The sequence below is a fragment of the Bactrocera oleae genome, chromosome 4, assembly GCF_042242935.1.
Source record: "Bactrocera oleae isolate idBacOlea1 chromosome 4, idBacOlea1, whole genome shotgun sequence".
In the NCBI taxonomy this organism is placed as follows: domain Eukaryota; kingdom Metazoa; phylum Arthropoda; class Insecta; order Diptera; family Tephritidae; genus Bactrocera; species Bactrocera oleae.
Genome location: NC_091538.1, coordinates 40,150,318 through 40,175,872, shown reverse-complemented (window position 1 = coordinate 40,175,872; position 25,555 = coordinate 40,150,318). Strand labels below are relative to the sequence as shown.

Genomic DNA, 25,555 nt, shown 5'->3' with positions numbered 1-25,555 from the left:
ACAGAACCCCGCTCGGAGATTGACTTCTCGGTGCTCTAGCTGACTCAAACACTCTACGAGTAACAGCCAAACGAAACCAAAATTTGACGCAAGTCACGTTTGTCCACGCCAGCATTTGTGAGCGTTTAGTTTCATTTTATCAAGCATTTTAATTTTCCACATTAAAATCATTAGCAAAAGGTAAGCGAAGCCGTCGCCGTCGACGGCAGCCATTAATGAATAACAGGAATGATATACGCACGGTAATGTCAAGCCGCCGCCGCTATAGACAACAAAAACATCAAACAGTTGTAAACCATGACAACAACGTGTGAATTCCCAGATTAATCTACATATGAATCTACCTGCTGCGAAACGCCAATCAGCACGGCAGACTGTAGTGTGTGTGTAGCATGCAGAAGACCGTAAAACATGGAGAGCACGCACAAAGACAGATAAAAAGTAGAAGAAATCAAACGAATGTAACAAATTTGAAAAAGCCCAGAGCCGTAACATTCCATGTTGTCCATTATTTGGGGTCTTTGGCCCCATGCACAACAATATCATCCAGTATCTGAGCGTAGAAATTGTTTAACTATCAAATACTTTTGTTTTTAGTTGGCTTTCTAATTTACATTTTGTCGGAACATTCGTGCTGCTATATAACTAGACTTGATTCTTCTGATGATGTTTAAATAAAGCAAATAAGCGTATACTCCTTCCGATGTTCGCGTATTAGTTCAGCCAATTTCATACACGTCATGTCCAATAAGGGCCGCCCGCAGTTTGCTTTGCCAGGGAAAAATGTAACCAAGAGAAATTCAAATTCATGTCTTTCACCATCAGAACATTTGCAGACATAAATGTTTAAAAATTTTACAGAATTCATAAATTTCACGATAATATGTATTGCAAAATATACCGAACGGTATTCAAATAGGAGGTTCGCTGTACGCAAATATGCATAGGTGTAACTCTCATTAGTTAATCTAGTTGAATATTAATTATGAATATTAAAAAAATAGTGGACAGCTTTGGTTTGAGTGGGGTATCAAAACTCCTCCCCTGCCATTTAAACTTCTCTCACAGAAGTTTATGAGGCACACAATGATTTCTTGAGTGACGCATGCCTTAACACTTTCTAGTTGCCTACTTGTATGTTATACTTCAAGGCATTGTTTATTTGTACAATATTTTATAAAATTATGGTTGGTATGGTGATCGGACTACTGTAGGATATAGCGTCTATACAAACTGGCCGATCAAAATCAAGTCAAAAGGAATATTAAAAGTGATTTGAGTCTTGAAAGAAGCATTATAAAAACCTTACACTAGCTTATCATCATTTCCCCACTTTTTAAATTTACTCTGTGAAAGTCCTTCCTTTTTTCAAAAAGAGAATTACCATGAATTGAGTATGAAATTATTTCTTTAATTTATCTCAAAAGTCTTTAGAAACATAAAATTATGTCACAATGCATTAATACAATAGAAACTTTCCACTTAATGTATAAAAATAATTTAGAGTTTACTTTTATATAGCATATTAGTACACAAGTTTTCAACGTAGAGTAAGAAGTAATTTCTCTACATTTTTAAAAGTAAACCGGAGTTAATTAAGAGCGAAACAAACGCAATTCATTGACATTACTACCCATGTATGCTACTATTTTAATTAGTGTGTACGACATTTTCGTCAAGTAATTATATATTTGAATTTTTGCTTGATAAAATATTAAACAAGCGCTTGTGCCATTTCCTCCTCATGCATTTGTCACGCGAGAGCATTTTTCAAATGTAATACCAGTCCCACTAACGCGATGGCACCGAATGCTACGGACCGAGTGTATGTTATATATATATAATATATGTTATGTGCTCAGTCCAGTAAGTTTCAATGGCCGTTTATTACTAATAGATTTATTACAGCGCAAACAAAGTAAAACTTTTTTCAATTGCCGATTTTTATTTTAGTCTGATTTCCATAAAAGTTAGAAAAGTACGTACATATATATTACTATTGGCTTAACTGTCGACATTTTACTCATTATATTTTCTTCGCTTTATTAATTTACTTTTTTCTCACAAATACCTTCACCTTTGATTCGGCACTAATTTCAATTTCTTTTTCTTCTTTCTACATTGTCCTCCATTTCGTGTCATTTATTATGTAATATACTAAATAATTGTGATAGTTTGCTAATTGCATACCAAAAAATTAGTTTGTAATGGTTAAAAAATATGTGAGCCGCGGAGCAGTAGCCGATTACAGGCTGCACAAGCACTTTATATATATATATTGTGTAAGTCCGTTATATACTTAACAAAGCGATGGTCGAGATGGTTATTGAATCCGGATAACCTGTAAAATGTACGGTAAGTGCCACCTACAGTGTTCTGTTTAGTTCTTTCAATTCCATTCACAAATAACAAAAATAAGAACTTGATTTTTATCAGTCAGCTATATGCTAATTCATCAAGATATCTTATCAAATTAAAAAGTATTCAATACGACTAAGCTCGTCACGCTGATCATTTATAGGATCTCTGATGTTTCCTTCTGGATGTTACAAACTTCGTAGCAAACTAAATATACTCTGTTCAGGGTTTACAAATAATAAATTAAAAATAATTAGGAACTTTTTATATATCGAAACGTATGTATAGGTATACAAGTATGTATGTCGCTTTTTAGTTCCTGATTGATGAATTTAATAATATGAGTAATATGCTGCCATAGCTTAAATCCATTTTAGTTAAATATGTCCTTTTGTATTGCTTCGTGTAGCTTATTCGAGACGGTCTTTTGTGTTTCATTTTATACAATAGCTAAGAATCGATAGCTTTATATATATATCATATTGATATAACTACATATGAAATATTTGTCCAGATGTTTACCATACGTTAAAAAATGTATTTTTAACTTAAGTAGACTTAAGCTGTTTTGAAAGAATAGAATATTTTAAGTTATTAACAAAAGTATTTACCGAAACGAGAGCTTAATGCAATTAGAGTAATACAGTAGAAAACATCATTAATCAAGATTCTCACTGTACATATGTGCATCAATTTTTCAAATATCACATTTTATATAACGGTAGTTATTTTACCCATCACTTTTTTTTATATTTTTAAATATTCCGCCAAAAATTCAGTTTATGACCACCCTAGTAACAATTTATAATTTGTATGCTTGTGTTCTCATTCAAGCAAAATTATTTCATAATGCCTTCGATTTATAATAATACAAAGAAAGTTAGCGATTTGATTGTATTGATGTCTTCAAGTGCACAAGTTTGCCGCGTTATATCTTTTGTTCCCAATAACTTCAAACTCGGCGAAAACTTACCCAAGCGGCAAGCACACCACTCAAACCTATTATATTTTGGTGTTCGGTGCACTGATTGATATAAGTTGTGGCGTATTGTACACTGACCTATACATTATTTAAATTAATTATTATTATTTTTTGTTTATATAGCTTTTAAAATTATCTTTCTCTAATTATAAAATTTTGTTTAAAGTTCTTTTGACTTTAGAGCATCCTTTGCACTGTTGCAAGCTGTTTGCAAGCTGTTTTATATTTGATTGTTGATTAAAGCGAAGTTTTAGTAAGCCCTTATCTGATTATCCACCGCTAGGTTACATAAAGATGAATGAATGGTTTGTTGTAGCAATGTTTCCGATATTAATAAACTATAAACTGTACAGACAATATTTCGATTTTTATACTCTCGCAACCTGTTGCTATATTGTATAATAGTTTTGTTCACCTAACGGTTGTTTGTATCATCTAAACCTAATCGAGTTAGATATAGGATTATATATATATATAAATGATCATAATGAAGAGACGAGTTGAAATTTGGGTGACTGTCTGTCCGTCCGTCCGACCGTGCAAGCTGTAACTTGAGTAAAAATTTAGATATCTTTATGAAACTTGGTACATATGTTTCTTGGTACCGTAAGACGGTTGGTATTGCAGATGGGCGTAATCGAACCACTACCATGCCCACAAAACGCCATTAATCAAAAACAAATAAGTTGCCATAACCAAGCTCCGCAATAAGTTACAAGACTGTTATTTGGTACACAGGATCACATTAGGGTGGGGCATCTGCTGTTAAAAAAATTGGCACCGCCCACTTTTAGGTGAAAACCCATATCTTGGGATCTGCGAATTTGGTTGAAATCGGTTAGGCAGATCTGAAGACATGGGTTTTCACCTAAAAATGGGCTGCGCCACGCCCACTGTCTAATTTTGAACGCGATTCCTATAAAGTCATCTCATACCATCCCAGAGATAAAATTTAATGTCTCTGGCGTGTTTAGTGCTTGATTTATCGCGCTTTTAGTAGTTTTTAACAGTACCGTTATTACACATATACATACATGTACATTAAACCTATTAGGAGCGTGACCACACCCACTTTAAAAAAATTTGTAACTGCAGATGCCCCTCCCTAATGTGATCCTGTGTACCAAATAACAGTCTTGTATCTTATTGCGGAGCTTGGTTATGGGAACTTATTTGTTTTCGATTAATGGCGTTTTGTGGGCGTGGCAGTGGTCTGATTACTCCCATCTGCAATACCAACCGTCTTCCGGTACCAAGAAACATGTGTGCCAAGTTTCATAAAGATATCTCAATTTTTACTCAAGTTAGAGCTTGCAGGGACGGACGGACGGACAGACAGTCACCCGGATTTCAACTCGTCTCTTCATCCTGATCATTTATATATACATATCTAACTCGATTAGTTTTAGGTGATACAAACAACTGTTAGGTGAACAAAACTATTATACTCTGTAGCAACAGATTGCGAGAGTATAAAAAAATTCTTTATAATTACCCTAATTAGGCAAAATACAACTAGTTGCGAATAAAAAAGGAGAACCCCTAAAAACCCCAAAATAAATTTATACTTTTCATCTTAATGCGATTCGAAATCTGGGCACAAAAACAAAAAAAACTTAATAAAGGAGACCAAAGGCAAACGCTACACGAATCACACAAAACTAGAACCTCAGCATCACTCACTCAATAATTAAGAAGGTGCCAACACCGAAGGCAATTGGTCGTCCATTCGCCAACCACAGCATCAACCATCAATTGAGTGGTCATTTCAGCGGTGGAAAATGTGGTTTTTGGAAATACAAATTGACTCTCGTCATAGCTGAACGCACATACGTGACGGATAAATGTGTGACGCGACCAAGCGCTGAACCCGCAAATATGACACCCCACCTCCAAGCACTTTAAAATGGTAAGCAGAGACTAATCGACATTCCAATACAAACAAAGTGACAATTATAATTAAAATAAAGCGTGGAACGCAAAACACTCACTCACAGCCACCATCAAAATGGAAAAGCGGAAGTGATCGATATAACCATAAAAGTAACTCATACGCCCGCTGTGACGAGTGCCACCAGACATACACATTTGTATCGGTGGCCACACACTTATTTACATATGTGTATAGGTGAGCTTGCTGAACGGCTGTGTCGCGCTTGCCTCACAAGTTCGTTCATTTTTCGTTGGATGATCTCAGTATATATAACAAAACAAGATAATTGTTGCATTGAGGCCTAATTAATTTCCCTTTGTGCTGAGAATTTCTGGTGGCTATCAACCGTCAAACCGTGCTCGTCTCCTCGCTGTAGCACATCACATCACGTGCTTTTTGCTAGTCGGCCAGTTTAAGATGTAGCAACAGCTACTTACAAGATTACGAACATGCATGAAAATGGCAGGCGCAAAGATTTTTTCGAAAGTGTTATTGCCATACAAAAGTGAAAATAAAAGCAAAAACAAGAGCAAAGGCGTGCGCGCGCATTATTGCGCAACCGCGCTGATGTGAAGCCATACACACACATCTGAGCAATGCAGCTAGACTCATTTAGTGGCACTCATTTGGCAGACTCTAACATCACCCAATAAATGTGTGTGTGCAACTTGAAATTGTCTGATGGTATGCAGCTAATACTCTTCACCAACAATTTTGCTTCCTGTCAGCCTATGAATCCAAAAGGCGACTAGGCGAACAAAAAGAAAAGTGGACACGGGCTACTGTTTGTGTTTACATGCAGTTGTGGTAATTTATTTATATGAAGAAGTTTTTGTACACGTTGGATACTTACATATATTGACATAGTTTTAGCAACTCGAATAAATATCAGGTAGTAAAACATTTGCTACTCTATACTTCACTTAAATAAGTCCTAACCGCGAAAAGTTTTTGGCAATTAGCAACACAGTTATTTATTAGCTGGGAAACAGCTTTTAAAAAAATTCGGCAGCAAAACGAAACTTCGGAAATTCGAGAAAAGGCTTTATTATAAGCTTTTTAATACAAAAAAATACAATTGGAACGAGAAAAAAAAATATATATACTTGTATATACCATGCATGTACTCTCAAAAACCATATGAATATTTTCATCATATACTTGATATATTATTTCAAATCATGTGGAACAGCCTATATTACTAATATGCAAATAGAAATCAGCTATTCACAATAAATAAAGTGCTGCCAGGTTGGAAGATTTTTACAATATATGGTATGATGGAATAACAGAAACAAAATGAAGTATCGACACTGTAGTATTTGTATAACTTGGATTGGTATTTGTATAAATTTGGATCCTTGCTGCATTATTGGGACAAAAAATATCACAAAGTTACGTCTTACCAAAAAATATATATGTAAATATGTTGCATATGTTCTGTATAAAGTGGAGAGTCCTCAGAGGGCCGGTGCTCTGCAACAATTATTATACCCTGAACAGTGTATATTAAGTTTGTAACACCCAGAAGGAAACGTCAGAGACCCTATAAAATATGTATATAAATGATCAGCATGTTAAGCTGAGTTGCCCTTTCCTGAACAATCGGAATCAAGTATTGTATATGGGAAACTTTTTAATTTGATTTAATTTCTTCACGAAATTAGGCATGATTTATTGTTTAAGTTACTAAAATCTTCTCCGCAGAAATTGTTCAGATCAGATCACTATAGCATATAACTGCCATACAAACTGAACGATCGGAAACCAATTCAAAATCTTTCATTTGACAAGGTATTATTTAAGGCAATAATGCAATCTCCGTAGAAATTGCATAGATCGGATGACTATAGCATATAGCTGCCATACAAACTGAACGATCGGAATAAAGTGCTGTATGGAAAACTCTTTCATTTGACGAGGTATCTTCACGAAATTAGATCGGCGTCAAGTTATTGTAAGGAACCTTTGTATCTGTAAAGGGTATTATAGCTTCGGTGCAACAAAAGTTAACGTTTTTTCTGGTTTTTAATCAAATGGCTTCAAACTTGCGATTCTTAATTTATTTTGACGTCTTTGCGGGAACTTTTTGTTAATAACAATTTAAAAAATCAGCCATACGTACTGGAATCCACATATTTGGTGTCTGTGTCCTTGAAAAGTTATAGTCCGTTATCGAAAATTTTTAGATGTTAGATTAAATACCTTGAGGACACTATTTGTGCAAAGTTTTACCCTAATAACTTCATTGATGCTTGATTTGTATAATGTTAAATAAAAAAATCAGGTGGGAAAAAATAAAAATTTGTTATATGGGAAGTTGGCGTGGTTGTGAACCGATTCTGCCCATTTCCATAATACCATAAAATCGTACACCAAATTTGGTTGAAATTTTTTAAGTAGTTCTTGAGATATAGGATTTCAACTAAAAGTGGACGGTGTCACGCCTATCGGCCAACTTGTACACCGGCTCCCTTAAATCCCTTCTATGTCATTCTGGCTGTGAAATTTAATGTTTGTGGCTATTTTATTCTGTGGATAATTACACTTTTAGTAATTTTCAACATAACCACAAGTGTCCCTCATTATTGCGATCCTCTATACCAAATAACAGTTTTGTACCTTAATTTAGTGCTTAGTTATGACACTGTAAAAGTTTTTGTTTAATGGCGTTTTGTGGGCGTGGGCAGACGGATGGACAGACACTCACTCGGATTTCAACTCGTCTCATCATCTTGATCATTTATAGATTTAATATATATTGAGTTGATGTGCAAAACGTTAACCAGAGGATTCATTATATAATTGGGATATGAGGTGTAATATAATTTTTAAGAACACTTGTCCATTTAATTTCTTTTACATATTGACCAATCGGAACGGTTTAAAGTCAGGCGGAAAGACGAAAATCATTATATAATATATGCTGAATTGGGGGCAGTTAAAGGGACGGGCTGATTGCATTAATTTGGACATTGCTCTGGGGTACTTGAGAACATATTTTCAAGCAATTTTTTAAATATATAATATAACCCATACACTGAATGACATGTTCACCATAAAACTTATTAGAATAACCAAAAGCATTATATGTAGTATATGGGGGTAGTATTGATCCGATTTTATCTATTTTTACCAATACCACATACTATTCACATGACACATACTAATAAAATGCTCCCTTTATTTCATGAAGGTGCCTCACATACAATCACCAATCTATATGGAGTATAGTCGGCCGGAAGTTCGAAAATTCTGATATTAGTTATATAGGGGCTAGGTCAAGTTTTCACTCAATTTTATCCATTGTAGGCACAAAGATTGTTATTAGTAAAATGCGCTCTCCCATTTTCATTGAGATAATTCACATATTAGCCGATATATGCGGTATAGTTACCCGGAAGTTCGAAAATCTTTATATTAGGTATATGGGGGCTAAAGGAATTATTGACCCGATTCAATCCATTTTTGATTTTCTCCGAATTTCAATTATATGTATAGCTCAGACATTGACCGATATTTTCGGTAAAAAGTCAACTACAGGCACTGCGATCCACGTATTCGGTACCTAGGGGATAGAAAAGTTTTCGTTCGATTTGGAAAATTTTTGGTCAAAATTATGAGATGGTAATTAAAATTGTGTTGTATAGGAAGTAGGCGTGCTTAAAGTCCGATTTTTCCCGTTTTCGCACTGTAACATAAGAATGTCAGAAGAATTTTATGTTCCGAATTTGGTTGAAATTTGGCGATGTCACGCCCATCGTCTAATTTTAATACCGGTTCCTATAGAACTCTATACTATCTACGAACTTGTTCTTAATTTTTTGCCATGGAATATATACGAGTATATAACGCTATATATATCTCGATTATTTTTAGGTGATACAAACAACCTTTAAGTAGCAACATGTTGCAAGAGGACATATACAAATTAAAAACAACACCATTAATAATGTGTGTTCAGAAGAATTTCGATTATTATTATCGAACAACTACTATTTGCACTTAATTTTGCTCTTGATTTATGATAAACTAAGTTTCTAATTCTTAGCTTGATTGCATTTGTTTTTAAAGAAAAAACGTTTACTATATATTATTGTATATTCCAATGTAATAAAGTACTTGAGAGTAGAATAATACTACAATTTCTGATAGTTAGATTGTTTTGAGTAATTTGAGTATTTAAATAAATATTGTCTTAAATAATCTAGGAATATTTTTTTTAATATTTATTTTCATACAATATACTTTAAGTTTAGGTAAACACCATTTATTTTAGTATGTTTTACTTTAATTGCGAATTTTTCAAACCATGGCCAAAACACACCCAATAAGCTTGAGAGTGTTGATAACACGATAAATGATTTTTATATGTGAAGTGCATATATTCGTATGTATCAATATATACATAAAGCTGTATACGCTGTTTGCTTACAATTAGAATCGCCTGAAAAACCAATTTTACTTTCAATTTATTGTTATAAACCAAAATTAATTGATATGTTTCTATACAACTACAGCTGTGTGCACAAACCTTTCAATCTGATCATAGTTTTCCATCATCTATCATTAGCGTTCACTGGTGTATTTCTTATTAAAACATTCACTGGACAAATAACAACCTCTAAGAGCCACTAATACGAATAAAATAATTATAAGCATATGGAATAAATATAATATAAATTTATAATTAGTGTTGCGACCTTCACATATTCGACTAAACCGCAGAAGAATGGTGACTCCTTAACGAACAGTTGTCTGTTGCAACAGAGTATAATAGTATTGTTCACCTAACGGTTGTTTGTATCACCTAAAACTAATCGAGTTAGATATAGGGTTATGTGTATATAAATGATCAGGAAGAAGAGGCGAGTAGAAATCCGGGTGACTGTCTGTCTGTCCGTCTATGCAAGCTATGCCCTAAGTAAAAATTGAGATATCTTTATGAAACTTGGTACACATGTTTCTTGGTTCCGTAAGACAATTGGTACTGCAGATGAGCGTAATCGGACCACTGTCACACAATAAGATACAAGGCTGTTATTTGGTATACAGGATCACATTAGGATGGAGCAACCGCAGTTTAAAATTTTTTTTAATAGTGAGAGTGGTCTCGCTCCTAATAGGTTTAATGTGCATATATCCTAAACCGCTAAAGCTATAATAACAAAATTCACTGAGAATTTTTAATATTTTTAGTACCGCTATCGACAGTGAGAAAAAAGGTGAAATCGGGTGACAACCCCGCCCACTCCCCATATAACGGTACTGTTAAAAACTACTAAAAGTGCGATAAATCAAGCACTAAACACGCCAGAGCCATAAAATTTTATCTTTTAGGTGAAAACCGATATCTTGAGGTCTGCTTAACCGATTTCAACCAAATTCGGTACATAGCATTCTTCTCATTTTTTTATGTTATAGTGCGAAAATGGGAAATCGGATTACAGCCACGCCTATTTCCCATATAACCCCATTTTAATTCCATCTAATTCTTTTACTTTCCACTATGCAAACCAATCAATAATGATTGTATCGGGGTAAAACTTTGCGTAAATAATGCGTTTAAAGTATACCACCTTGTGTCCAAAAATTGTCTAACTCGAGTTAAAACTACTGAATATGTGAACCCCAGTTCCTATAGTTGACTTCTTACCAAAAATATCGGCCAATGTGTAAGATATATAACTGAAATTCATATAATCAAATAAATAAATGAAACTATCGATAAAAGTATGGCTTTGTGTCAAAATTGGGTTGAATCCGATCCCTTCCCTTAAAATAAAATTTTCCCAACAGCTGAAGTAATTTCCCGGGCTTTGATCCTTGCAAGTTGCGAGAGTATAAAATGTTCGGTTGCACGCGAACTTAGAACTTCCTTACTTGTTTTATATACAACTGCTTTGTATTAAACATATTTATGACTTTGCACGTAAGCAATCTGGTTCAATCTTTTCATTTATAACTTTGTGTTTGGAATTTTAATTAAAAGTGTATTTGCGGTGCCTACCACAGAATGTAACGGTAATTAAACGTTCATTGAACGAGTCAATTGCTCTACAGAGGCAGTAAGAGATGAAATGTGTTACTAGTAATTGGCAATGCGCTAATGACGTAAGCCCACACGTCGAATATCGGCACAATTTTTGCTCTTTCTATTTCACTACCAGAACTCTGAAAATGTTCTTCCGAAGCTAATTTATTTACATTGACTGAATTTATTTTATGTGACCAACTCTGCTCGAGAGGATCGAAATTCATTATAAATAATTATATGATATGGATATAAAGAATCATATTTCAGCTAAGGCTTTTTATAATTTTTCCTTTTTCTTTGTGGCGAGTTGCGAGAGAAATCAAAGTGACCCTATAAATCTAAATTTTGTACAGTTTTTCAGAAAACGAAATTTTATGCTTCTTGTGTTGTCATAGATTACAGTATTGTCAGAAAAAGAGTTCTGAGTGAATATATCATTTTGGTGCAACATTTACAAATTAGCACCAGGTTATTGTGAGTTCCATTTGTAAAAATGTGTGTAGTTAGTCGACTAGCAGCCACTGTTCAGCCCAGTTGGCGCCGCCACTAGTAGGGTGGAGAGGTGGCAAAAGAGGTCGACTAAAAGCATTCGTATTATGTGCACTCTTGCATTGATTGAATAGCTGTAGTATAGTAATTTTTTCTGCTGTAGAGTTTACTTTATAATGTACACTTGTTGCTTTTATATATTTGTTGCACTACAACAAAGTGTTCCCAACCTTTTTCTTACTACTCAGTTGGCGACTTGGTATCAACTTATAAGTTTAGACATGTAACTATGTTATTATACTTGTCGATCTATTAAATTGCACTTGAAGTTTAGTTTTAAAAATGATTTGTAGGGCTACAAAGCTTTTTTTGTAGCCGCGTGAATATCGAAAAAGCGAAATATTTAAGCGAAGTTGTAACAGCGATAAAATACAAAGGGCCGAGTAATGATGCTATGTGTGGTCAGTTATTAGACTAATTTTATTTTCAAAATTCTTCTCCTTAAATAATATTCTAAGCAATATTGCGATACCGTTCAATACATAATTTCCGCTAAGTACATAGTTTCGTTTTCTATTAGTGCATATATACATAAGTTTATAAGTTATATAAAAACAGTTCATAAATAGAGAATAATCCAAGTACATACTTTACTCTATTGCTCCTTCGTATATAATGTAGTTATTAACAAAAGAAAAATATAAATAATGGGAACGCAGCATTGCAAGAGGCTGCTTACATATTAAGCTTAGTACATGTTAAATGGGACAAACAAATATTCATATAATTGCGTGGACGAAAACATAGCGGTAGCATAAGTGTACAAAGCAAGCGCAAGCAAGTAATAAATATGTAAGTATGTACACAATGCAAATACAATTATTAACTGCATTGAGGTGACTGACTTCTAATGCTTGCCCTTGAATATTAGGCAAATAAGTAGAGAACAAGAAATAGCAAAAATATATAGAACATATGACCGTATAATGCATTGGTTCTCAATCGGTGACCCAACATCCCGGCATCGTTGAAAGGCATTTCAAACAGGTAGAAGGGCTAGCTTGTGAATGGGTCGCCGAATGATTCCCTTCGTTGTTCGAATGTCCACCACACGCACTTTAGAGTCCTTTCCTGGAATACAGTTTATAACTCTTCCAATATGCCATTTTTGTGGTGGTAAGTTGTCTTCATGGATGATAACCATTGAGTTGTTGTTGATGTTTGGTCGCTCCGTTAACCACTTTGATCGTACTTGAAGTTCGTTTATGTATTCATTTGACCACCTGTTCCAAAACATCTGTTTAATGCTTGTGACCTGATTCCACCGTTGTACGTTTCTGATGTTAGCTGACAATCTCCGCTCTGGGAGTGCCCTAAGTGAACTACCAATAATAAAATGCCCCGGAGTTAATACTTCATAATCATTTGGATCCGATGACATTGGTGTTATTGGACGAGAATTTAATACAGCTTCTATCTCAACCAGGACTGTTGTTAGTTCCTCAGCTGTGAGTCTTGCATTTTTGATGGTGCGGTTGAGGTGACCCTTAGCCGATTTGACTGCTGCCTCCCAAATACCGCCGAAATGAGGTGCTCTTGGAGGAATAAAATTGAAATTTATAAATTCATTAGCATAATATTTTACAATTGCATCTTTGTTTTCGGTTTTAAATAAAAATGACTTTAATTCAGCTAGTTTGTTGCAAGCACCCACAAAATTTGTTGCGTTATCGCAAAAGATGTCAGAGGGTAGACCTCTTCTTCCAATCATGCGCTTCAATGACGCTAAAAATGCGTCCGTGGATAGATCCGATACTAGTTCGATGTGAACCGCCTTTGTCGCTAGACAAACGAAGATCCCAATGTACACTTTAAAAGGTGTTTTGCCTCGAATACGCAAATATACGTTGACTGGTCCGCAGAAATCAATACCGCACCGCGCAAAAGGATGAGATAAACGCTCGACAGGTAACTGTCCCATTACTTGGTTCATCAGCTTTGGCTTGTAGCGTATACAATGTGTGCATGATCTGACGATACGTCTTGCTAAATCGCGCGCATTGACTATCCAAATCTGAAGTCTTATTAGTGCTACGAGTGCCTTTGGTCCTGCATGGTAGTGTTTCCGATGTAGATGACGAACGTAATGCACAACAAATTCGCATTTGTTTGGCAACAGCGTTGGGTGTTTCCTTTCTTTTGGAATATCTGCTGATTCCAATCGACCTCCAACTTTGAGTATTTGAAATCCTTCGATATACTCGAGAAAAGGATTTAAATAACGTAACGGGGCATTTATCGTAAGCTCTTTCTGTAAAAGATGAATTTCATTAGCGAAATGTATTTGTTGAATATTCTAAATTATGCAAAGAAAGGCGTGATGTAACTCTTGTGATGAAAGTGTTAATGAGTTATTAAGATTAGCTCCATGTCGAAATTTATTGATGAAGCGAAACATCCAAGCTATTAATCGAAGACTGCTAGTGCAGTTACTCCGCTAATTCACAATTTCCAAAATGTAATTTGTGCTAACAATTGTTTTGAATGCTAATTTTCGTTTCTCCCTATCGACAACTTCCATGTCGATATCATCGCAGCTGTTCTTTGGTCATTTATCTGAGTTTTCGTATAGAAACTTTGGTTCGGTGTACCATATTGAATTAACAAGTTCCTTTAAAGTACATCCTCTAGAAAAATGTCAAAACATTTGTTAGAAATTGTTGGTTTAATTTTTACTAAAAGACGACCAAGAAGAAGAGCGCCGCAAAGTTCTAATTTGGGTAACGATTGTTTTTGGGTGGGTGCCACTGTGGACTTCGCAGTGAGTAGGCGAATGGTAGTAGTAGTGCCACATTTGTTGAGAACGCGAGTATATATTGCGCAGCCATATCCACGAATCGATGCGGCACAAAATCCATGTATCTGAAGAGATTCCACATCTGTCGAAAAACAGTGCCTCGGCACTTTAATTTGTGAAAGATCCGATAAGCAGTTAAGAAATTTTTTCCAAGCAAATTCGATGTTCTGTGGCACAGATTCATCCCAATCCAACTTTAGTAGCCATATTTCTTGCAACAAAATTTTTGATGTTATAATAACAGGAACTAAAAGTCCAAGTGGGTCGTAAGCCGATGATGCAACAGAAAGGATGGAACGTTTTGTAAGTCGACCAGTCAGTGCTAGTTTGGCTTCGAATGAAAAAATAAAACAATCAAGATTTTGGATGGATGTATCTACGTTTAGATCCTTTATAGAGTCGTCTTCTCTGAATTGATGATAATTGGAATGCCACTTTGTTAATTTAAACTGTCCTAATTCTAACAGTTGTATTACCTCTTGCTTTATCTGTGCAAGTTCGGTTAGAGTATCAAGTATCAGTAGGTCGTCTACGTAGAATGATGACTTCACGATTTTTGCGCCAATTGTAAATTGCTCTGAATGCTGTTCAGCTAGATATAACAAACTCCGTATAGCAAGATATGGTGCAGCAGCCATTCCATACGTTACTGTATTTAGTTGATACGTGCGAATATCTTCAGTTGGTGAACTTCTCCACATAATATACTGGAACTTTCGATCATCTTCGTGCATTAATACTTGGCGATACATCTTGACTATGTCGGCAGTGAGTGCAAACCTGTGGAATCGAAAACGAATAAGAAGAAGAAAAAGTTCGCATTGAATTGTAGGGCAAACCATCTGAATATCGTTCAAATAATTTTTGGGATGTGGTTCGACAGGAAGCGTCAAATACAAATCGAAGCTTTGTTGTTGTACTTGTTGGTTTTAGCACACAATGATGTGGTATATAATAATGCGGTTCGCTGAGATTTGGATTTTTTACAACGCTCATATGACCCAAACTCTGGTAGTCGCTCATAAACTCAACGTAGTGTGTTTTCAATTGTGGTGATTTGGCTAATCGACGTTCTTGTGCATTAAATCGTCTCAATGCCGTAGTATATGACTCGCCCAAACATGTCGGATCATCCTTGAAAGGTAATTTGACAACTATTCTGCCGCAAGGTCTTCTTGACACAGTTGAATTGTATATGTGATCGCAACTCTATTGTTCACGAGTCCAAGGCTCTGGTATGGTAGTGATTTCTTCCAATTTCCACAACTTTTCCAATTCGGCATCTAAAGATTCATTGGCTAAAAATAAACAAGATGGGTTGGATATGTTGTTACTGCCCGCCTTATAGCGTCCCGAAACAATCCAGCCTAAGAGTGTTTTTTGCAAGATTGGTAAATTAGATCCAAGATTGATTTGTCCTAGAGATAGAAGACTGAAGAACGTTTCTGTACCCAGCAACATGTCGATTTTCTTTGGTATATAAAATTCATCATCGTCGAGCGCTATATTGTGTGGAATATTCCATGTTGAAAGATTGATTTCAGGATCTGGTTGATAAGCAATGTGCGATGTAATGCAAAAAGTCAATGGAAGTTCGAAACCAGTGACTTGCGACTTGATATTAGTTGATGTTTTGAATTTATTATTTGTCGACGATGAACCGATGCTTTGAATCTGTATGTTTTGCTTACTTCTTGGCAGAAGCAACTTTTGCGAAAAATCATCTGTGATACCTGTGAACAGGAATCTAGCAGTGCTGTACCCAACCTGTAGCTCCTCGATGCATCACGAACGAAAATTTTTGCTGTTGCAAGGATGACGTTATACAACGATGAATTATTCCTGTGTGTATGCGCGACTGCCTCTTGTGATGTAAATACCTGAGTAGGTGTTTGTAGGACTGGAGTAGAACCACGGTGGAGTAAACTGTGGTGTTGTCGTGCACAAACCTTGCACCTGTGTGATGATGGACAATTTGCTACTCGATGTCCCTTTGATAAGCAATTGATGCAAAGTCCAATTTTCTTTGCATGTTCGAAACGTTGAGTAATTTTCAGTGACTTAAAGCGTTCGCAATTAAAAACCTGATGGTTGTTACTTGAACAGAAATTACACGATATATTGGAGCAGGGAAATGTATAGCCTCTTGCTTGATTCCTTGATTTCGAAGAGGAATATTTGTTAGAACCTTGAGTTGACGAGGTACTAACATGCGTGTTGTCCAGTGACTCCAGGTATTGGCAGTGTCTTTCCAAAACTGCGATGCAATTCTCCCATGATGGCAGCGTTCTGAAATCTAGCGACTCCTTCCACTTTTTGTTGGTCTGTTCATCAGACTTTAAAATTAAATGAATATGCGATATTTGGCTGTCGGTACCTAGCGATGTCAAGGAACCATAAATAGCTGAAGATTTATCAATTAAACTTCTTAGCTGAATGCCATTTGGTTTCATAACTGCTGGTAAATCAAATAACGAATTTATTCCTTCCAAACAAATTAGTGTTTTGTTATCATACCGTACCTTCAACCGTTCTAACGCCTTCGGGTAGTTTTCATTTGTCACTTGAAACGCATTTACAGTTCCTAAGGCTTGACCTTGGAGACAATTTCGCAAATGATTGAATTTTTCAATATTAGTTAAATTGAATTCACGATCAATTATTTGCTTGAACGAGGTGATAAAATTTTGATATTTCGAATACTTGCCATCAAACGTAGGAATCTTAAGTGGTGGAAGTTTTGAACTTTATTGTACCACTCAAGTTGTGTCCGAAAGTGAAACGTTGTTATCTTCTGCCAGATGCGATTGGATAATCAATTTAGTTGTGATGTAAAGTTCTTCCACGTCAGCACGTCCTCCATCATCAGCATCCAATCTTTCGATGTCAGTTTGAATTGGGAGAATCTGCTTAAAATAACACTCCAGGATGCCCAAACGGCATTTGTATTCCGCAGCTGAAAGAGCCTTTCCACCTGATCGGAAGTTGGCGTCGACGATATTTTTAATGCGCGTAATATTTTTCTTGGTGCTGGCGCGTTGTTGTCTTAGCTCGTCCAAAGACATTGCAAAACAGGATCTTGTATGTGCTTTATAGAGGCTTCAAAATTATTTTAAATAACAATACTTCTACTTCTAGTGAGTAGTTAAGCAATAAGTGATTAGTTAATTTTACCGCAAAATTTATAAAATCAAGTTATACTTATGTGTGCGTATGCAACGAACATGCGAATATGAGCTACAAGCAATGGTAACGACGAGACTTAGCGGTGGCAAACTGGTGTGCTGTGCTTTGTGCGAGCAATGCTGGTGAATCCAATGGTAAAGATTTCTAACGGTAACTAAGTTTAATGATGACAAAGTCCAATGTCGGTAATTTCCAATGACGATAATGTCCAATGACGATAATGTCCAATGACGATAATGTCCAGCGACGATAATGTCCAACGATAATATCCAATGACGATAATGAAAGAACAAAAAACTCACTCGTGCCCCACGTTGGGCGCCAAAAAAAGTAGGGCTACAAAGCTTTTTTTGTAGCCGCGTGGATATCGAAAAAGCGAAATATTTAAGCGAAGTTGTAACAGCGATAAAATACAAAGGGCCGAGTAATGATGCTATGTGTGGTCAGTTATTAGACTAATTTTATTTTCAAAATTCTTCTCCTTAAATAATATTCTAAGCAATATTGCGATACCGTTCAATACATAATTTCCGCTAAGTACATAGTTTCGTTTTCTATTAGTGCATATATACATAAGTATGTAAGTTATATAAAAACAGTTCATAAATAGAGAATAATCCAAGTACATACTTTACTCTATTGCTCCTTCGTATATAATGTAGTTATTAACAAAAGAAAAATATAAATAATGGGAACGCAGCATTGCAAGAGGCTGCTTACATATTAAGCTTAGTACATGTTAAATGGGACAAACAAATATTCATATAATTGCGTGGACGAAAACATAGCGGTAGCATAAGTGTACAAAACAAGCGCAAGCAAGTAATAAATATGTAAGTATGTACACAATGCAAATACAATTATTAACTGCATTGAGGTGACTGACTTCTAATGCTTGCCCTTGAATATTAGGCAAATAAGTAGAGAACAAGAAATAGCAAAAATATATAGAACATATGACCGTATAATGCATTGGTTCTCAATCGGTGACCCAACATGATTCATACAAATTGTCAATTGAAAAAATAATGAAGTTACCATTTAGCATTTCACTGAAAGTGTTATTTTATTTTCTTGACATGCTGCTGTTTAGAAATAAATACATAATAAATAATTAAGATATAAGCTTCCCTAGCTTTTAAGTTGGATCAAACTGGACACAGTGTGCTGCATTTTACTTAAATCGGTTCAGTAGTTTGTTGTTAACCCCGGAGAAGACGTGACATCTAATTTTTATATATGTATATAGAAAAACTTGCTTGGAAATACGTTCTCAAGTCTTGATACCATGGTGTTGAAAGCAAAACTTGTCCTCAGTTTTGTTAAACGTTGGTCTAAAGAATTTAGAGATCCGCATATTACTAAAACACTTTTTACTATTGTACTTTGGTTAGATCAATATTGGAATATGGCTCTGTTGTATGGAATCCTAGCTACCAAATCCATTCTGACAAGTTAGAGTCTGTTCAAAAAAAAATTTTTACTTTTCGCCTTAGGACATTTCCGATCGGATTCTAGGGTAAGTCTACCTCCATACACTAGTCGCTTAAATCTTATAAATCTACCTACACTTTCTAGTCGTAGGCTTGGCATAATATTCTTAGTGAAAGTCTTGAATGGAACAGGTTGCAGTTCTTTTCTCCTGTCTGAAATTAAATTTAATATCCCGGTTAGCTTTTCGAGGCAGTTTAAATCTTTACTGTTAAAATCGTGTAGATCAATTTTCGAACTAAACGAACCATTTCGCCGTATATGTCATGATTTTGATTCTCATTCCTGCACATTTGACTTATCTGACTCACTTTTCAAATTTAAAGAGACTTTATTGCTTCTTCTTAATAAATAAAAAGTAAAAATTTATTATATCGTAACTATAAATCTTAGCTGTTGAAATTTTTCAACAAAGTATACCTGAGCAATGTCAAAAATTATTGCATTCAGCCCTTCCATTTCTCTGCCACCAATATATGCTATATAATGATTTCCAACTTTCCACTTGACTTTAAACCGTTTAAGTTGGTCAAAATGTGTGATATTTTTATGAAATTAAACGGACATATTTTCTTAAAAATTATAGAGCTATATTAATGGATTGGCGCTCAATATAAATTAAATTGGTCTTGGTTTTAACCTCATATCCCTAATATAACAAATTCCGATCCTTTAGTTGACATCAACTAAATATATTGAATTTAGCCTTTTCGATTGAGTTTATATTATATCATATACATATATCTCATTTGAGGATAATTTTAATATAATTTTCGCTGACGGGAAGTAAAATATAGTACCAACACTTAGCGAGTCTTTGACTTTCAAAATAAATTAATATAATACAAAATTTGATTGTAATCCATTCACTATTCCGTCGAACAATAAAGTTGAACCCTTTCGCTAAATTTTTTATTATTAATTTTGGCCATCACCTCACTTAGGCCTTCCATACTTGTTCAATAGTCAGTTCACTTTTATTTCTTTTTCTAGTCTAATTTTTTCTAGTGTCCACTTGCAAAATTTTAACATTTAGTTCGCAATTTTTTTTATATAATATTTTCTTAGGCAACATTTTCATTTCAAAAGCTCCGCCTAACTTGAGGCAAAAAAAATGGTTGTTGTTGAAAGATACATGCCATTTTTGTTATTATACCCTTTGTTAATGCTTGTTGGTTATTAAAATTTAAAACTTTGTTACTTTTACTATGATAAAAAATAATACAGATTTTGTGGAAATTATTTGTTATTCGTAACGTACTTGCAATTAAAACTTCATAGTCACATGCTGAATCATTGCATGGCGAAATGAGACCAAGTGCCATACATAATTAAATGAAAAATATCGAGCTTTTGGAATTGTCCTTGGACTGCAATGAGCTTTTCCAATTCGAAATAACATTATACTTGTATGTTGAACTCATTATGAACATACATGTACAGTTGTAATTAAAATAATTATAAAATTATAAATGCAGAAAAACTAGAAGCCTTTTAAAAGCAAAAATAATTACACACAAAAAATCCATTAAATTTTAAATAATTTACGGCAATAATATATTTGTTTGAAATTAATTAGTCAGTTGAAAAAAAAACCAATAAGAAAAATCTTAACAAACATACAAGTAGTATACACTACCAGAATAAAACAATTTGGAAGAACTAAGAAATGTAAATGTTTGAAATGTGGAGCAATGGAAAATTCTTTAGGAGTCGCTTGAGGCATACGGCACTCGGTTTAATGCATTTGTGATTACATTTAAAATTATTAACGAATTTGGTACCTTTCGGATTTAGATAATTTATCTAAGAACACATTCTATTTGCTACAAGGATAATGTGTACCTACATTTTTTTTTTAAATTAAGTGTTCTGTCATAAGTTTGTGCTGGTTCGTCAAGTGTTACGACCGACAGTTGTACAAAACAAAAATTACAGTTTTCATTGCACCGACGAGTCCACGAAAGGTGATAAAATTAATTTAAGCCGTTCTTTTTTATTTATTATGTGCAAAAGTATGGTGTTCCCTCTTTATAAGCATATGATCTTAGTGACCTCTCAAGGCTGTGAGCGCAATTAAAAAATTCTGTTATTGAATTTAAAGTCTTTCTAGATGACATTTAACCAAGAGAATGATTTGATTCTCTTCTTATTGGCTTTCAACTAAATATTATCCGAAAAAGGTACTCTAAGGTAGTCGAACTTATATACATATATTTATATGTGTGCTGAAAATCACAGGCATACAACTTACACTTAGATTACTCCTACATATATATGTATATGTATATCTATATATATATATATATAATTTAATACTACTTTACTAATTTAATATATATATATATATATATATATATATATATATGTATGGTATATTTTATATATGTACATACGTATGCTAGTTGGCTTCATTTTGCTCTTACCCTAATATTTTGTTTTTGCTTTGAGTTGGCGTAAGCGGATCTGTGCGGTTCTAATCCAATGAAACATACACTTTTTATACTCTCGCAACCTGTTGCTACAGAGTATAATAGTTTTGTTCACCTAACGGTTGTTTGTATCACCTAAAACTAATCGAGTTAGATATAGGGTTATATATATATAAATGATCAGGATGAAGAGACGAGTTGAAATCCGGGTGACTGTCTGTCCGTCCGTCCGTCCGTCCGTCCCTCCGTGCAAGCTCTAACTTGAGTAAAAATTGAGATATCTTTATGAAACTTGGTAGACATGTTTCTTGGTACCGTGAGACGGTTGGTATTGCAGATGGGTGTAATCGGACCACTGCCACGCCCACAAAACGCCATTAATCAAAAACAAATAACTTGCCATAACTAAGCTCCGCAATAAGATACAAGACTGTTATTTGGTACACAGGATCACATTAGAAAGGGGCATCTGCAGCTAAAACTTTTTTTTAAAAAGTGGGCGTGGTCCCGCCTCTAATAGGTTTAATGTGCATATCTCCTAAACTGCTAATGCTATATTAACAAAATTCACTAGAAGCAAATGTTTTTAGCACTTCTATTGACGGTGTGAAAATAGTTGAAATCGGGTGGCAACTCCGCCCACTCCCCATATAACGGTACTGTTAAAAACTACTAAAAGCGCGATAAATCAAGCACTAAACACGCCAGCGACATTAAATTTTACCTCTGAGATGGTATAAATTGGCTTTATAGGAACCGCGTTCAAAATTAGTCAGTGGGTGTGGCACAGCCCACTTTTAGGTGAAAACCCATATCTTGAGATCTGCTCAACCGATTTCAACCAAATTCAGTGCATAACGTTCTTTTCATGTTTCTATGTCATAGTGCGAAAATCGGACTACAACCACGCCTATTGCCCATATAACACCATTTTAAATTCCATCTGATTCTTTCACTTTCCACTATGCAAATCAGGCAACAATGACTGTATCGGGATAAAACTTTGCGTGAATAATGCGATTAAAGTATGCCACCTTGTGGCCAAAAATTATCTAAATCGAACCAAAACTGTTTAAGCCCCTAAGTACTAAATATGTGGACCCCATTGCCTATAGTTGACCTTCTACCGAAAATATCAGTCAATCCACAAAGAAATCTCAAACGAGTATACTATTTGACTTTGCGAGAGTATAAAATGTTCGGTTACATCCGAACTTAGCCCTTCCTTACTTGTTTCAAATTACATTATAATAGAATGTAAATTTTGAATGCATAGCGTCTATAGGTACATTGATACAAATAAATACGTTAAGACGCGTTAAGCATACACATTTGTTATTCATAAAAATTAAGGTTAAAGGTTTACTTGCAAAATATATTCAAGTTTTATGCAGCTGTAGGTCCGCCTAATGTTGGAAAACTGGTTCTCATAATATATGTTTATTAATGTATGTTCGAAGTAAGGCCATATTTTTGGCGACTGGTGACTAAGGATTATTTTTTTTTGTTTTCATGTTATTATTAATATTGTTTTTGTAATTACATGCGCCAAAATTGATTAACTCATTCAGTTTGAAATGCAAGGTATTGCTTTACATTGCTTTTGTTTTTATTACAATTGTGAGTAATTGCTTAAATCAATTTAATTTGATAACTGAATATATAGCGATGCTGTTGCCTTAAAGTATATATATATAAAACTAAATATATAAAACTAAAAACTTGAAATAGTCGACTTATGATAAATGACTATTTACTGTTTTCTGCATGCAATCGAGGGAATCGGAAGGTAATCGAGGTTTTCGGTGGATTTATTAAAACAAATGCAAGACATACACTAAAGACTATTAGTTTGAAGGAAAAATCCTCCATTTTTATATATTATATTCTATATTTAAATAAAAATGCATTTTTAGGACTTCCGTTAACTAACATTATTCGTAAATAACAAGCTTTTTCGATTTGCCTTTCTCTACTCGCTAGATAATTACATATGAATGCACCGCTCTCTAGTCTCTAGTAGTCAATGTCATAGAATATATGAGAACTTATATAAAGTGATACAACGACTTGATATTTATCTTATCTATATTTTATTATTATTTCACTATTTTATTTTGCCGGTTATTTCTTCGTCTCCTGTCGCACCCTACAGAATTTGGTGAGTCAAAAACCACTATCATCTCTGAGTTGGTAATCTGTTATAGAAAGCTTCATTATTTTCCCCATCGGTAACCTGGGATCTGTTGTATTCGTTGGATCTTAAATATGTAACTTAAATTTTTTGAATTTATTTTACCTCCACCACATATTGTTACCATGGAGAATTTTACCCGAAGAGATACTTTAATATTTTTGTAATCTCATTCTTTATATTAACGCTGATTCCAAGCCACTGCTTTATACACACTTAAATTCAAGATAAGCCATAAGAACTTAATGTAAACTGCATTTCCACCATTTATAAATATTTAACACAATCTTTTATTATTGTCAGAAGAGACATCTTGTGATCACCTATTAAAAATCCATCAACACTTACATGCATCCAAAATCAAGTTTTGTTCCCAATAGCTCTGCTGGTTCTATTTATAGACTAGGCTATACGCGCATATCTAGGTGGCCAATGGGTTCAGCGCCAACAAATTAACCTCTACCCACTTACACATATTTAACGCAGTTTTTGGTTGCCACTCTTAAGAATCGCATACCACACTGTTTGCCAACCGCGAATTGTGATATCCATAAAATTAAAGTGGAATTAAAGTGTTTTGTGCTGCCACAACCGATTTTGTGGGAAATGATTTTGTTGTGTAAATTAAAGTTGTGGCCACTTTTAATCAACTAATTGACATGACTCAGCAGCAGCAGAAGATCACAAAAGCTTGGCAGGCGTGACGATGGAAAATATTTAATCTGCGCTTGCGCACACCTCTTTAGTGCAATTCTCATCACCTGCCAGCTGCCAAGTTATCCTTCTGGCTGACGGTTGGCAATAAAAACAAAACAAGAACTTCCACAAAGTAGGTGCTAAGATAATGTAACAACAAATACATCAGTAGAATGCACAAATCTACTCCGATGCTCACCGGTAAGTGTGTCAGTCCATAGCGGTTGAAATGAAAACGAAACTGTGGCGCAAGTGAGGCAAACGAAGGCAAATTTACAAAAAAAAAATTTTATAAAAAGGGAAAGGAATGTATTTGGATGTGTACATAAAAAACTGAGCTGACATTTACCAAACAACGACCTTGCTACAGCTGGCAACATAGTGTAAACGAGCAAAACACATTTGCATCATAATTATTTTATGTCTGTGCTCATGTGTGGTAAATGCTGCTTTTATCACAGACAATTTTCGCACTCAATAGCTCCGCATAATAAGAGTCAACTACATATTTCCACATTTACGGAGTATGACTTTGGCAAATAAAAACCGATCGGAGCGTAAACGGCTTAAACTGAAAAAAAAGTTGCTCCAGAATATTCTCACATAATTAAAAAACCGAAAATATTATTTATTTATCCATAGCTCATTCGAAATGTATTTTTACTGAGATGGTTCTTTGTGCAATGAATAACTACACGATTTTAAAATAAGATAAGAGAACTATTTAGGTAATCAAGCCCTAAACTTCCTATCGACTACCAATGACTATCGGCGTCAATCAATCATCGTTCATTCCTTCCTTTACACTCACATATAACTAATAAACTGCATATTTTCGGTATTATACATTTATTTTTTCCACATACTGCTTTAACTAACCATTACCTAATTTTAACTGAA

General features: G+C 34.6%; 1 protein-coding gene across 3 annotated transcripts in view; it reads left to right on the top strand.

Moving 5' to 3' along the window:
* The window catches only part of reb (rebuf), a 47,963-nt gene that overhangs the window by 4,893 nt on the left and 17,515 nt on the right, over window positions 1-25,555 (top strand). Inside the window, exon 1 of one of the 3 annotated variants that reach the window (XM_036378512.2) lies at window positions 2,159-2,355. The exons of the other annotated variants lie outside the window; for them this stretch is intronic. The gene's annotated coding sequence lies outside the window, so the exon portion shown is untranslated. Of the gene's footprint in view, window positions 1-2,158; window positions 2,356-25,555 lie in introns of those variants that run through there. 3 annotated transcript variants of the gene reach the window in all.